General features: G+C 37.8%; 1 non-coding gene across 1 annotated transcript; it reads left to right on the forward strand.

The window, feature by feature from the left end:
- The first annotated feature begins 16293 nt into the window (after window positions 1–16293).
- LOC145003596 (small nucleolar RNA R71) lies at window positions 16294–16400 on the forward strand. The gene has a single exon (XR_013662050.1). It is a non-coding gene; the product is annotated as a small nucleolar RNA R71 (small nucleolar RNA).
- The last annotated feature ends 227 nt before the right edge of the window (window positions 16401–16627 follow it).

A 16627-nucleotide genomic window follows, 5' to 3' on the forward strand; every position in this document is an offset into this window, starting at 1 on the left:
TATCAAATTTAGGTGATATGAGGGTCCAAGTTTGATTTTGAATAAGGGTGCCATGTTCGTCTTGCATGGTTTTACGCCATGGGATATTTAAGTGCTTAAGTGATGTTTTGGGGTTCAGGAAATGGTTGAGCAATGGATTGATAAAGAATAAAATATTGTGGCATTTGGAATTTGGTTTTCAAAATTGTCGTGTGCATATTGGGGAGTATTGAGTGGGTTGAGTGGAATCAGTTGGAGGAGATGTAGTGTTGGTGGTGTTATGAGAAGTATTGGATGTATTGGTAAGATTAGTGAAATAAGAGGGGTTATCGGCAGGAGAATTTGGAGGGGAGAAGAATTTTGTGGTGAGGGTGGTGAGGAATTGTTATTATGAGAAGTGGGGTGAAGGAGCATTAGATGGGGGAGGGGAAGGAGGTAATTGAGGTGGTGTAGTTAGAAATAAAGGTGACGATGATGATAAAGGGGGGAGATCGATTGTAAGCCAAGTGTCGTGGTTTGGTGGTGGGGATGTGGTTGTTTGAGTGAGAGTATCATAAGGAAATTTTATTTCGATGAAATGAACATGACAAGATATGTATATCTTATTGGTGAGTGGGTGGAGAAGGTGGTAAGGAATTTAGGAGGAGGAGTAGCTTACAAAAATGCATGGTTTTCAACGCGATTGAAGCTTGTGTTTGGAATAAGGTCAAAGCTACGGGTAAGCAAGGCATCCAAAGTTGCGTAATTTGTCATAATTAGGAGTTTGTTTGAAAAGATGATGATATGGGGAATCGTTTTGTAGAGTAGTAGTGGGTAGTCTGTTTATAAGGTAAGTGGCGGTGGTAATGGCAAATAGCTAGAATTTGAGTGGCATTTTAGCAGATAAAGGTTGGATTCGACAATATGTTTGTGTCTTCTCTCGGCATAACCATTGTTTTCGGGTGTGTGAGGTGGGGAGGTAAGATTCGAAATTCCAGAAGATGCAAAATGTGAAGTGATGTGTACAAATAGTTACAATTAATTTTACATACTATCATGCTAGCTATTCGACCCTGGGCAATGTACCCTTTCGCAAATAGTATAGCACAAAAGTCGGGTATCGATCTTAGGAAACAAAATTAATTATTTAACCTACTTACTATTGAATTAACCTAAAATTCTAAGAAAAAGTAAAATGGTTTTTATCTGATTTTTCAAGTTTAGACCAACTTAATTTCCCAACGACTATTCAATCAAATATTCAAAACACTTCTATTAGTTCGAATCCACTTTTCCTCGATCGGTAGCTATTAATTATGGACAATTATTGTTGGTTACCAATTAATATATTATTAACAGTTCTACTCCAAATTTACTAATGTTGAATTAATTCATGTAAAGCTATGCATGGTCATAAATAATTTAACACGGGATCAATTATTAGATAGGACTGGAGCTATGTAAGATTGAGTTAACAAACACAATTATGTTCACAATATGTGTTCTGCAGCATAGCCAAATTCAAATACTTTAATTACTTATCTAAGATTGGTTCGATCTTAGCTCTAATAATCTAAGGGTCACTAAATTACAACGTAATCAAATTCACGCAGATTAATCATCACTAAACTACATAGAATATGAATTAAAGCATCTAATATCAAATTTAGCATACTAGGTATAAACAATCATACACAAGCCATTAACCAATTAGAAAAATCCATACTAACATAACTAAACCATGAGCTCCAGCTTCATCTAGCTAACATAAGCAACTAGATTTAGCTACTCATAGAAACAATCAAACAAGTAAACTTCATAATTAAAAACATAGTAATGTACCAAAATAAAAATAAAGTAAGATCTTCTTCTTCCTCTTTGGATGTTATTACTAGGTTTCTACCTTCTTTTCCTCTGAAAAACGACTTCTAGAATCTCTATTCTCTCTAGCTAACCTCTCAAATCCGTAAGCATCAAGAGTATTTATAGATTTCGAATTTAGCCTCCTCACACCGTGAGAAAAATCTTCTCATGTCGTGAGTTTAGTATTAATTTGTACCGAACACGGACTCTTGCCTCCAGATGCTTATCTTCTAGAACCTTAATGTTCACGTCATGAGGCCTGATTCCTCACGACGTGAGATCATCCTTTTTGCTGAATATTTCATCTTTTAAACTTTAAACCTCCAAAGTTCCAATCCTTGTTGCTTTTAGTCCTTATTCTTCAAGATGACTTCTTTTGGATGCAAAATACAATTTAATCTTACCAGTACCATTTATCTATGCAAATAACCAAAATATTAAGCAAAATGTATTTAAATATTACCTAAAATATGTATAAATATAAGAATATCAAATCCCTCACACTTATCTTTTGCTTGCCCTAAAGCAAAAATAATTATTTTTAAGTCAAACCTTCATCACTAGCATAACATAAACAATCCATTTTGAACCCAACCATTATACCAAGACCGCAATGCGCATATTTGTGTCTAAATCTCCTAATAACTTCCCAATCCTTGCTAATCACAATCCTTATGAACCTTCACCCCTTAGCTTATACGACCTCATTTCTACAACCCTCCAAATCAATCCTCAGAAATCTTTCATAACCTCAAGGTATTTTTAGTTAAGCTACCCAAGCATACATAATCTAGAAAAATTACAACTTTAGATACCATAATGGATCTCTCATAATTCTTCACTTCTTTGATATTTTCTCTTCAATATCTTTGAATTCACTACCTTTTGTTTCATTTTTGGTATCTTCTACTTTTTGATTCTTCAGAATTTTGATCTTTTGATCTTCATACTTTGATAGCTCCAAAACTCTTACAACTTTTTGGTAATTTCTCTCTCTTTTTGTATTTTTATATAAATCACTTTTTCGCTCAAATCCTACAAGCTTAAGCAAGGGAGCTTAACTTCAACCTTTATTGGTTAGAGATATTAGTCTAAGTGTAATCACGACATAAGATCTCTTGGATAGATTTCAGGTACAGGCTGCAGGACTTATTATACCATATAAACTACCAGATTACCTTTCATATCTCATAGCTTTCACTAAAACTTGGGAAACCACAGATATACTATAACATATGTTGTCTCAATTGAAACATTTGAGCTCTCATTGGATCATTACCACACAACACTAGCCACTTAAGTTTAAAATACTATTACTAGATTAAAATTTTAAGATTATTATTTCAAATCTATTTCTAAATTTATCAAAATTTTAAATTTTAAATTTTAAAATTTTCTAGCGATTTACTTTTTCGACCCCCTACCCCACACTTGTTACATATAATGTCGTCATTGTATGCATAAAATAATTTAAAAGCAATAAAAGCAAGGAAAAGGAACAGAGTCCACTTGGGTAGTAGGGGCGAGATCGAATTCTGAACAGTGCGGATAACTTGAACATCTTGAACTTGGACTTCTTAAAATATGGAACTTGGATCTTCAGAGATATATGATATGTAATATGTGTCGACAAAAATGTGAATCCGAGACTTGATTCTTCAACAAATGTGGTATAGAAAAAATCTTCAAAATACCAATGTGGGAAAGCATACGCCATATCGCATGGTTGAGAAAAATAGTAATAACAAAGTTTATGATAACTTGGATAACGATAATAGCGACCCATTAAATGAATATGTAACTAATGGCTTTTGAATTTGTAAAAGAATAGGACTCACGGTGTGGGGTATCAAACCCACGACGAGGCATCATGCGATTTGGGCTTCGAAATACCATTAGAAACGAGCTCACGAGGTGGGAATTGGAGCCTCACGTTGTTGAAAGTGTCATGTAAATGAACGTCTTAACTAATTAAGACTCTTCCACATCTATATTATTATTTTTCTTTACTCTTGACTCATTCATAATCTTGTTTCTCTTATGATCAACCCCACTTTTATTAACAATGGTGGGTCTCGAATCTGGACTCTAAATAACTCAGCTAAAGCTTGTGTACCCTCTCATATCTCTAATTCTCTATTGTCTTTTGCATTTTTCTCTCATAAAATTATGTTAAATAAACAACCAAAAGAAGTGGAAAGAACAAACATAACAATCTTAAAGTATTGTTACAAAACCAAATCAAACCAAAAGAAAAATAAACACACAAAAATAAAAATACTAAAATAAAATAAAAGGATCAATCATCATCTTCCTCATCATGCATTCCACTCCCTCCATCTCCATCATCACGTGGCATCCATAACTCCTCCCATGTTGGAATGTAAGGGCACCGAGGTGCTATTATGGGAGGTCACACTACATTCATATGTGCAAACAAAGTGTTGAGAACTTGGGTGTTATAGCTAACTCTTCCATGAAGATTATCCAATTACATACCCACCCGACTCTGAAATAGATCCGTAGGCACCCCACCCTCAAATTGTTGATATGGTTGTTGCGGTTGTCCCTTTTCTCCTCTAGCTCTCACATTCCTTCTACCTCGAGACCTTAGCTGTTGTATGGGATTCTCTTATGGTTGCTCAACACCCTCATCATCACTAATTGGGATACTCCAATGAGTACCCATATTGACCACCACCCGCATAGTCTCCACATAACCCATAGAAAACTCATTCTCCTCCTTGCAAGTAATAGTCCTAGTGATACTGGGAATGATTACTCCATAAGAATGTGCCAACCGGGTGAAAAAATAGCCACCACATATCGGGCTTCTGGGATGAGATCTGACTGCATGCTCAGCCAAGTACCTTGCCAAGAAATAAGGAATATTGCAGCATACTCCCGGTTGCAAGATGGTCCATAAAAAAATTGATTTTTGTAACCTTGTCCCAGTGCTTTTTATGATGAATTGTAAAGGTGATGAGTCGGTGCAGCAAGCGATGGATCGGTGATTTGATGTTGCTTTCTGAAGATACAGCCGAATTGAAATTTCCCGTAGCAATGTGACTCTAAAATTCATACCTTGTCATACCCCCAGAATATTCCCGTGCAGCTCCCCGTAAAAACGCAGAAAATGTCAGGGTCATCGTTTCATGGGCCTCATACAAGCCCATTCTCCACCCAAATTCAGCAAGACTACACTCCCGTTATTCCCCTCCTAAATGAAAGACTAAAGCTTGAGGGAAACTTAGGTCTTCCACATTATCTTCGAGCACCACTGTTGAGAAAAACTCGACACATAGCTTCTTTTAAACCCTTTCTTGAATTGCAAATAAATTTCTCCAGCCCTTGCATGTAAAAGTTATCCCATTCCCCATTATGGTTTTGGTGAGAAACGGGTTCAACCAATCAAGTAACCCCACCTCCCTTAGCTTATTCCAATTAATTGTCGGGGACACAACAAAATCTCGACTATGAATCCATCCTAATCGATTAGTATATCGATTATGCACCTCTCAGGATATGTTAGGCGAGAAGGCATAAAACGGGTGTTAGTTGGAAACACCACCTTGTTCTTCCTGCACATCCCTCCTTGGACCCATTTTTATGCAAAAATAGCAACGTAACAAAGCCCAGTACCAATAGCCATTAAATATTAAGCAGAAAAAAAAAAGCATTTATTTTCTTTAGTTGTCACTTCTTGAGGCTCAAACTCACGGCGTGAGTTTGGTGCGAAGGCAGTTCATCATTTGTTCTAAAATCGAACCAATTTTGAACAAAATTTGCTCAATTATCACATTGGGTTTTGTATAGTATGAATTCTAAGCACATATCAAGTACATGCAAGGTGAATTTTGAACAGAATCATGAGTAATTGCAAATCTTGAACATACTAGCATGAACCCTACCTATAAATCTAGTAAATTAGTTAAAACAAAGAATCAATAACATGAATTTTTACCTTAAAGGAGGATTACATTAGAGAGAAGGTTGCTTGTGCATGATGCAGCCAAATCGAGTGTGGGGGAAACAAACGGTTGAGTTCACTTCGTGAATAATGAAAAATGGTATTCAAATGTTCTTCTGCTTACTTTAAGTTTTAGTCTCGTATCTGTGTGGCTAACTGTTGGATAAGGTGTCTAAGTCCATAACTATTTCTGGTATGTACTTGACCCGACCCGGCATGGTCCATTTGGGTTGCATGGCACCATGCAATTGGATAAACTAAATGAGAGAAATAACGCTTGGAGATTATTAATATATTATAAGTTCTAATATATTAATAATATTATTTGATTAGTTTGATCAAGAATTAATTTAGAATTAATTAAGTGATCAAAAGATAACTAATTAAATATATGGGTTGATTAAGTAAATCATCCATATCTTGTATAGTGGGCTAAAAGGCTCCATGGATCATCAAGTTGGGTTCCACCCATAGGATGCTCCATGGATACTCCATGGGAGTTACAAACCCATGGGTCATGGAAATGAAGAGTCATGACACATTAGGGTTTAACCCTAGATGTGTCAACACTATATAAAGAATATGATCTCCTCCCAAATTGGTTACACTAAGTAATAAGGGGGCTTGACCGTTTTTGAAGAGTGTGTATTCTCTCATAAGTTCTTCCAAGAGCATTTGGTGTTGTGTGAAGCATTTGAGGCATCACCACTTGAGGTGCTAGGCTCACAAGGTTTCAAGGAACACAAGCAACAACAAGGTAAGTTATTCTATCTATACTTTATGTTAAAATTGTTCCCCGTGTATGCTAGATAGGATATAACCTTGGAATTCAACTTTGCATGACAAATTAGACAAACATAGATCCAAGGTTATTAGGGTTGCATGTACACTTAGGAAGTGTTAGAATGCTCAAAACCCTTCAGTGGTATCAGAGCCTAGGCTTGTTTGTTCTTATTTGTGCTTAAAAGTTGAAAAACAGAATCGAAAATTTGCTGTCTGCGAATGGACTCGTCGAGTCTATTGGGGGGACTCGTCGAGTCCATGTGTATCTTCAACCAACTCGGCGAGTCATGTTCATGCACTCGGCGAGTAGGGTCGAATGAGTGCAGAATTTCGATTCAGTTGCTGGAAAATGAATTAGAAACATTACCCTAAACTGTTTTAGTAAATGTAAACTTGTTTTTGGTGGTGTAATGTCTTGCTAATTCATTTACAACAACTAGTTATCAATATTACAAAGTTTTATGTAATTTTTGATTGTGTTCATATTCATGTTCTTGTTCTTATGATGTTTTAGATGATCATAGGAATTATTTGTAACCTATTTGGTAGTTTAATTCTTGATCATAATGTGTTTTAATGGAGTCCATAACTTATCCTTAAGTTAGGGAAAACCAAGAGTCACACTTGAGTTAAAACCATTAAGAAAACACAAGAGTTATAAAAATGAAGAGTCTTCATTTTATGACTCTATTAAACTCATAAGTTACAAGAAATGAAAAGTTTTGAAAGTTACAAAACTTGCCCTCAAGTTTTGGAACAAGTAAAGTTAAGTTAAAACTTTAGTTCCAACCCCTAGAATTTTAAAAGTTAAAATTCAACCCTTATACTTATATTATGATAATTTAATAATTATATATATATATGTATAAGAATAAAGTCGTCTTACCGCTAGTACGCCTCATTCACGAAGCCGGTCTATAAGGTGGGTATAAGGTTGTTGCCTATAAAATGGTGACTTAATGGGTGTATATTCTCACCCACCGCTTGCTTGACTGGTGGAGGGTCGTTAGCCGAACGGGTAAGACAAGGACTTATAAATTCTCATTCAAAGTATGATGAATATATAAAGTAACTAAACGTCTATTAAATTCCCAATCTTAGTTACTTTAGGAAAAATGTGAATAAGGTGCTAATCCATGAAATTACACTTTACACTTTGTCTGAGTCGTTAGTGGAGCGTGTGTGGTTAACCGGCACACTAACTTGGACTTAACAAGGTAGGTAAAGGGTGACTTAAGGTTTATTATAGTATCGGTGGAGCGTGTGTGGTTTACCGGCACATCGATTGAGTGATAAACTTTAAAGGTACCAAGTGATTTGCATGGTTACTTCACACCTCGTTTTGTGATCCTCGGCATCCCAGTCACAAAACCTGGAGGGCACTCCCGAGATCGAAACATGCCTTTGAAAAGTTCATTGGATCTCAAAGAATCTAGGAATTTCTAAAACCAATAAAAACTAAATATTTAATATTTCGGTTTTCGTGGTGGAAATTGGTGAATCGTCATTCACCTACCTTTCAAATATGGTATAGCTTAGATTACGGCATACCTCTTCTAAGTTATATTATATTGTGATTGGATCCTAGCCTTAATATTACATTTGGGTGTTTTATTAAGGACTCTCTTAAATCTAAACTAAACTTGTTCTTCTTTTCAGATGTCTTCAAACAATGCTTCTGGCTCGAATCCTAATGGCTCCTTTACTCTTATGAGTCTATGTGGGAAAGTCACCTTTGATGGATCCAACTTCAATAAGTGGATCAGAAACATCAGGATGATTACCCGCTACGAGGACAAAGAATATGTCCTTGACAAGGAGCTTAAGGAAATTGACGAGTCCACTGCAACTCCCCAGGAGATCGCTGACTTTCATACTCATGAAAGAGATGCAACCAAGGTGGCTTGCATCATGTTAGCCACCATGACAGCTGAACTCCAAAAGTCATATGAAGACTTCTACCCTTATGAAATGCACCAAGATTTGATGGAAAGATACCATCAAAGTGCACGACAAGAGAGGTATGAAGTCATCTGCTCCATGATAACAACCATGATGAAGGACGGAGAGTCCGTCACGAGCCACATGCAGAAAATGCAAAGGTATGTGGATCGTTTGCTGAAGCTCAATGTGAACTTCCCTGAGGAGCTTGCAATAGATATCATTTTGCACTCCTTACCATCGTGCTATGATAAATTCCGCATGACATATCACATGAACAAGGAAGAGGTCACCCTCAGCAAACTTCAGGGACTTCTCAAGACCGCAGAAACAGGTCTTAAGGGGAAGTCGGTTGCTATCACTCCTACTCCATAAACAACTCCGGTCTTGGCAATCGGGCAGAGTCGAGGGAGGAAGAGAAAGAGATCTTCAAAGGGTACCAAGGCTCGGACCCTTGATGGCTCTTCTTCAAGTGGAACCAAGAAAGGTTTCATTACTCCTTCTTCTGACCCAAAAGAGGCTGAATGCTTCTATTGCCACGAAAAAGCTCATTGGAAGCGGAACTGCCCAAAGTACCAGCAAGATGTAAAGGATGGGAAAGTCAAACCCAACCATGCAGGTATTTACACTATCATTTCTAATAACTCACCCCATTCGAAATCTTGGGTCCTTGATACAGGTTGCGGAATTCATATTTGTTGTGACTTGCAGGGACTAGGAAGAAGTGAGAATGTGGAGCAAGGAAGAATAAACTTAATCATGGGGAATAGGAAAGTTACACCTGTCACCAAGATTGGAGTTTATACTTTATCGCTAAGTAGTGGGTTAAATTTAGATTTGAATAAATGTTGTTATTCGCCAGAAATGGCAAGAAATATTATTTCCTTTCATGCATTGTACAAACAAGGTTTCACCTTTTCGTTTGATAATGAAGTTGGTTCGATTAATGCTTTCTTTAATAATGTACTTTATTTTAAAGCATTACCTTGTGATGGTGTGTATGAAGCTGTATCTATTGTAGATAACTTAGGAAATAATGTTTTGTGTATTGATTCTACTAATAATAATAACTTGGATAAAGCATCGTTATGGCATTGTCGTCTTGGACATATAAGCAAGAAACACATAGGCCAACTCCAAAAGGATGGAGTCTTGGAGTCGTTTGACCTAAAGTCAAATGATAGTTGCGAATCATGCTTACTTGGAAAAATAACAAAGTCACCCTTCACAGGCTCATGTGAAAGGGGTGAAGGTTTGTTGGACCTTATACACACGGATGTGTGTGGACCATTCAAACATGCCACAAGAGATGCTAATCGTTATTATTTGACTTTTACCGATGATTACAGTAGATATGGATATGTCTACTTAATCAAGCATAAGTCAGAGACTTTCGAGAAGTTTAAGGAATTTAAACAGGAAGTCGAGAATCAATTGGGCAGGAACATTAAGATGCTTCGATCCGATCGAGGTGGTGAGTATCTTAGTTCAGAGTTCCTCGACTATCTAAAGGAATGTGGGATTGTCTCACAATTGACACCTCCCAGGACATCACAGTTGAATGGTGTGGCTAAGAGGCGTAATTGAACCCTGTTGGACATGGTTCGTTCCATGATGAGTCGAGCTTCGCTACCAATCTCATTCTGGGGGTATGCCTTAGAGACTGCCGCCCATATCCTCAATCTAGTCCCAACAAAGAAAGTTGCCAAAACTCCTCACGAGATGTGGACTGGTAAAGTACCTAAACTAGACCACATCAAGATTTGGGGCTACGAGGCTTTCGTGAGACGCGAGACTCATGATAAGCTCGAACCCCGAAGCGAGAGGTGTATTTTCATCGGCTACCCACAACATTCCTTTGGTTACCTCTTCTACAGACCTAGTGACAATGTGGTCTTTGTAGCAAGAAGAGGAGTCTTTCGAGAAAGAGAGTTTATAAGCCAAGGAGACAGTGGGAGGCAAGTTGATCTTGAAGAAATTCAAGAGTCAAGTGGTGAAGGAACTTTAAACTCTAGCCCTCAACTTGAGGAGGAAACTCCTGTTGAGCCAATTGACGAATCTGTACCTCTGAGGCGTTCCACGAGAGTTAGGAGTGCACCTGAGCATTACTATGGATTCCATATTACTGCAGAAGGTGAGACACTTATTAGTGATGAGACACTGGTAAGTCAAGATGACCCTAACAGCTACGAGGAAGCCATGGCGGGCCCCGAGTCTGCCAAATGGAAAGAGGCTATGGATAGCGAGATACAATCCATGTATGACAATCAAGTTTGGAACTTGGTTAAGAATGTACCATGTCGAAAGACTGTAGGGTGCAAATGGGTCTTCAAGAAGAAGACCGACATGGATGGTAAAGTACACACTTATAAGGCTAGACTGGTTGCAAAGGGCTTCTCTCAAATTCCTGGAGTGGACTATGATGAGACCTTCTCTCCGGTAGCCAAGATTAAGTCAATTCGGGTTCTGTTAGCCATAGCCGCATTTCATGACTATGAAATTTGGAAAATGGATGTCAAAACCGCTTTCCTTAATGGGAAGTTGCCTGAAGATGTTTACATGAGTCAGCCAGAGGGTTTTGTCAGCAACAAGTACCCTAATAGAGTGTGTAAGCTTGAGAAATCCATTTATGGATTAAAGCAAGCACCTCGCAGATGGAATCTTTGCTTTGATGAAAAGGTCAAGGAATTTGGCTTTTCTAGGAGTGAAGATGAATCTTGTGTATATGTCAAGGCTAGTGGGAGTATAATTAGCTTTTTGGTATTGTATGTGGATGACATACTACTCATAGGAAACGACATTCCAACCCTGCAGGAAGTAAAGTCCTGGCTTGGAAAGTGTTTCGCTATGAAGGACCTTGGTGAAGCTGCCTATATTTTGGGGATAAGGATCTTGAGAGATCGGAGTAAAAGACTAATTGGACTTAGTCAAAGTACCTACTTGGAGAAGATTCTGAAGAGATTCAGAATGCAAAACTCCAAGAAAGGAGAGTTGCCCATCCAGAGTAGCGCCAAGCTGAGTAAGACACAAAGCCCTAGCACTGAGGCTGAGATAGCAGAAATGAGTCGATTACCTTATGCTTTGGTTGTAGGTTCGATCATGTATGCTATGACGTGTACTCGACCTGATGTAGCCTTTGCCTTGAGCATGGTTAGCAGGTTTCAGGGGAACCCTGGCAAGGCACACTGGATTGCGGTAAAGAATATTCTCAAGTACCTACGAAGGACTAAGGACTGGGTCCTTACCCTCGGTGGGAGTGATGACTTGAGAGTTGTAGGGTATAGTGATGCTAGCTTCCAGACTGATAGGGATAACTTCCGCTCTCAGTCGGGCTGGGTCTTTACCCTAAATGGAGGAGCAATTTCTTGGAAGAGTTCCAAGCAAGAGACATTGGCTGATTCTACTTGTGAATCAGAGTATATTGCAGCTAGCGAAGCAGCAAAGGAGGCGTTATGGCTGAGGAACTTCATTGGAGACCTTGGAGTTGTACCAGCTATTAAAGAGCCGATGGAAATTTTCTGTGATAGTGAAAGTGCTGTTGCCTTAGCCAAGGAACCAAGGGATCACGGGAGATCCAGACACATTAACAGAAAATATCATTTCATCAGACATCGGATCGAAGAAGGACTCCTCGTGGCAAAGAGGGTATCATCAGATGAGAATCCGGCAGATCCCCTCACGAAGGGACTGACTCGGGTTAAGCATCTCCAGCATGCTCGGAGCATAGGGCTGAAGGATGATATTAGATTTAGTAGTTAGATAATCTCGAAATTTGTAAAGTGTAATTGACATTTGATGATGAATAAAAGTGTTTTATTTATGAGTAAAGTGTTGCTATCTCTTGTCGATCGTTTACTATATTTCTTTTGCATGTTTTGACTTCCAGAATAATTCTGTTTGGTATAACATATTATTCAAACCTCCACAGTCGGTCATATGTCGGAAGTAGGTATGAATCAAGACTGTCATGTTTGATTGTAGAGGTCTGGGACAAGGCTACAACAATCATGAGTGCTCATAAGTTCTGAGCATTGGACTCAACCCACGCTCACTGGAATCACTTCATGGAATTCTATCTCGAGTGATCGTGAGACGGTAATATCATATAAGTCTTTAAACCTAGAGATATGATTTGTTACTTACGAGTTGGTTATGCATTGATTGTACGAAAAATGCATTGGTAACTCGATGTTATAAAATCGTGCTCTTATGTGTAATTCAATAAGTAGTAGAACAAACATATGAGTCGAAGTTTATCTGTTCCTTCTTGGATTAGAAGCTGATATCTGGGCCCCTCGATGATTTTGTTTTGACCTATGTACCGGGCCCGGTCAGAACTAGATTGATGTGTTCAATAAAGTTCTTTGTCAAACAAATCGGAAATCGGGAAACAAATGTTGGACAATAAGTAAGACATTGTTCCATGTATTTGTCCGACTGATATCTAGAACAGAGGATTATATGATCACTTATCTTAAATGGCGTACCATCATCTTCTCAAGTTTCGAGAAACCTTGTAAAGAGCTACGATTGCCGATCGGTTCTTGAAGTCATACTTGCAGTAATAGTTACTAGACTTATCCAAGTGGGAGACTGTTGGATAAGGTGTCTAAGTCCATAACTATTTCTGGTATGTACTTGACCCGACCCGGCATGGTCCATTTGGGTTGCATGGCACCATGCAATTGGATAAACTAAATGAGAGAAATAACGCTTGGAGATTATTAATATATTATAAGTTCTAATATATTAATAATATTATTTGATTAGTTTGATCAAGAATTAATTTAGAATTAATTAAGTGATCAAAAGATAACTAATTAAATATATGGGTTGATTAAGTAAATCATCCATATCTTGTATAGTGGGCTAAAAGGCTCCATGGATCATCAAGTTGGGTTCCACCCATAGGATGCTCCATGGATACTCCATGGGAGTTACAAACCCATGGGTCATGGAAATGAAGAGTCATGACACATTAGGGTTTAACCCTAGATGTGTCAACACTATATAAAGAATATGATCTCCTCCCAAATTGGTTACACTAAGTAATAAGGGGGCTTGACCGTTTTTGAAGAGTGTGTATTCTCTCATAAGTTCTTCCAAGAGCATTTGGTGTTGTGTGAAGCATTTGAGGCATCACCACTTGAGGTGCTAGGCTCACAAGGTTTCAAGGAACACAAGCAACAACAAGGTAAGTTATTCTATCTATACTTTATGTTAAAATTGTTCCCCATGTATGCTAGATAGGATATAACCTTGGAATTCAACTTTGCATGACAAATTAGACAAACATAGATCCAAGGTTATTAGGGTTGCATGTACACTTAGGAAGTGTTAGAATGCTCAAAACCCTTCACTCACGTCATGGGCTTTAAGGCTCACGTCGTGAGTTTGGTCTGGGCTGAAAATATCGAGCCATTTTAATTGAGCACGAAGTGGGCCTTGGACCACGACGTGTTTCGAAGTTTTTCATTAAAACTCCATTTTTTTTCTTCTTATAATTCAAATAAAAATTATCACTCAATATTTAGGGACCCTACACTTGATATTTATTATAAATTAGATGACTTGATGATTAATATCTGAAAATTCAACTAAAAACGAAAAAACTAAATTAAATGCAAAAACAAAAAGAAAATCGCAAACCAAGCTTAGGTTGCCTCCCGAGAAGCGCTTCTTTTTGTTGGAGTCATAAGCCGGACTTTGTGCCACTTCACATTGAAATTGTAGGATTTCCCAACACCACTTTTATTTTCTGCTACTTCCATTTTATTTTATAGGCTTGAACTCTTCTAATATAAGCCTTTTTAGAGTTGTCCTTTTTACTCCTTGAATCCCCTTCTTCAAATTTTCTCTTTAGTCCCTTGTATACCTCCAGTTTGAATTGTGCACCCCATTCACTTTTCAACTCTAATGATTCAACTTCCATAGTTATCAGGTTCAATCTTGAACTAATCTATTCATCATCACTAGAAATTAATTCTTCTTCACTCTCCTTACTTGCCCAAGATGTTGGAGTTTTATAAGTAATTACTTCAAGGAACGTTGGAATGGATGCTCTTGGCTTTGTATGCCTAACTTGTTGGATAGACTTAAGTTCTTCTTCCATTAACTTCTCCAACTCTTTAAGCTCATTTTCTTCTCCTATGTTGAAAGCTTCATCTTGAGCATCACCATTTTGAAATCCATCTTCTACCCCAAAAGTAACTCAATCATCTCCCACTCTTAAAGTAAGTTTTGACTCACGAATATCCACCAAGGCTCTAGCAGTATTTATTAAATAGCGATCAAGAATAATTGGAACATTGACATATTCCTTCATATCCAAAACAACAAAGTCAGTTGTAAACACGAATTTCCTAATTTTTACCAAAATATCATTCACGGTGCCTCTTGGATGTTTCACTGAACGGTTAGCCATGTAAATTGTCATTCTTGTAGCCCACAATTATGGAAGATTAAGCTTTTGATAGAAAGAAAAAGGAATTAGATTTATGCTAGCTCCAGAATTGGCTAAAGCGTAAGTTTTTGTGTTATTTCCAAATTCACATAGAAGAGTGAGGCATCCAGGATCTCCCACTTTCTTTGGCAATTATCCCCATATTACTTTAGAACTTTTCTCACTAAGTATTGCCTTGCTATCCTTCTCTAATTTTTGGCTTGTTTCAAGTAGATCTTGCAAGAACTTAGTATATTCAAGAATTTTAGACAGTGATTCAATGAAATGGGAATTAATTGAAATACCCTTCACTTGCTTCATAAACTTTAAGTGTTCTTTCTCCAGTGGGTGAATATGATCTCATGATGGAAACAGTAAAGGAGGACAATAATCTTGAACATTATCAAAAATGTTTTGATCAGACTCTGCCCACGTCGTGAGCCTTGAATGCTCAGGTCATGAGTTAGATGTTTCAGCAACATTTTTTTTCTTCGAGTCGTGACTTCTTCAACTTTGGTCCGGATTGATGTAGATCGACTTCAAGTGCTTCAAGGAACTCAGAGATGCTATCCTCTTCAGTTTCTATTACCATTACATGTGATTGAGGCTTTTCCTCGGGAATTTTTGGAGATAATTTTTCATGTACCAAAGTAGTTAATTTACTTATTTGGGCTTTGATATTTTGGATCGATGCTTTGTGATTCCTTAGCAAAGCTTGTTGGTCCTTCATGAGATTTTGAAGATCCCTTATCACTGCATCGGTCACATCGTGTCTTTTCTCGGAAGCCTCCATAAATCTATGTAACATAGACTCAAGATCAACTTTCTTTTCAGGAGATGGTTGTTCTTTTTGGTAGAAGCCACGGCCAGTCTGCCTATACTTTTCTTCTTTCTTCTTCTTATATTCTTCATATGGTAACCACTACTTCTTTGGTTTCCTCTAATCCTCATCATACTTATATCCACCCGAGTAGCAAACTTGCACCTTCTTATTTCCATTACCATCCAAGTGACAATCTTTTGTCAAGTGTGGACCATTACATCTTTCGTAACCAACTCTAATAGCATGAATTGATTGGTCCATCTTTGTCATCCTTCAGTCCATAGTGTTTAGCATGGCTAACACAACTGCCATATCTTCAGAAGTTCCACCACCAATTCCTTTTGCCCCATCATGCCTAGGATTATTGTACTCACGAGAATGCTTGTAAAATTCTTCAATTAGCTCCTTGATTTTAGCCGGATTTTTCTTAGTCAATGATCCTTGAGAATCAAGGAGTTGCCTTGTCATGACATCAACCCATCATAAAAGATAGACACTTCTTGTTGCTCATTCAAGTCATTTTGGCGGCAATTCCTTATCAATCCCTTGTAGCGTTCCCATGCTTCGTATAGTGACTCCCCAGATTGTTGCTCAAAATTCACTATATCTTTCTTGAGTTTAGCAACTTTGGATGGTGGGAAAAAGTGTTCCAAAAATTGCTCACGCATTTGCGCCCAAGTATTAATTGCATTGGGTGCAAGTGCTTTTAACCAATCCTTAGTGGCTCCCTTGAAAGTAAAGGGAAGCATTCTCAAAAGCATCGTCTCTCTTGGAACATTAGAGACGTTGAACTAATCAGGTATGTCATCTACTTCATCACGGTGTTTGTATGCATCCTCATAGTCTT

Source organism: Lactuca saligna, chromosome 6, assembly GCF_052625555.1.
Source record: "Lactuca saligna cultivar CGN05327 chromosome 6, ASM5262555v1, whole genome shotgun sequence".
NCBI lineage: Eukaryota > Viridiplantae > Streptophyta > Magnoliopsida > Asterales > Asteraceae > Lactuca > Lactuca saligna.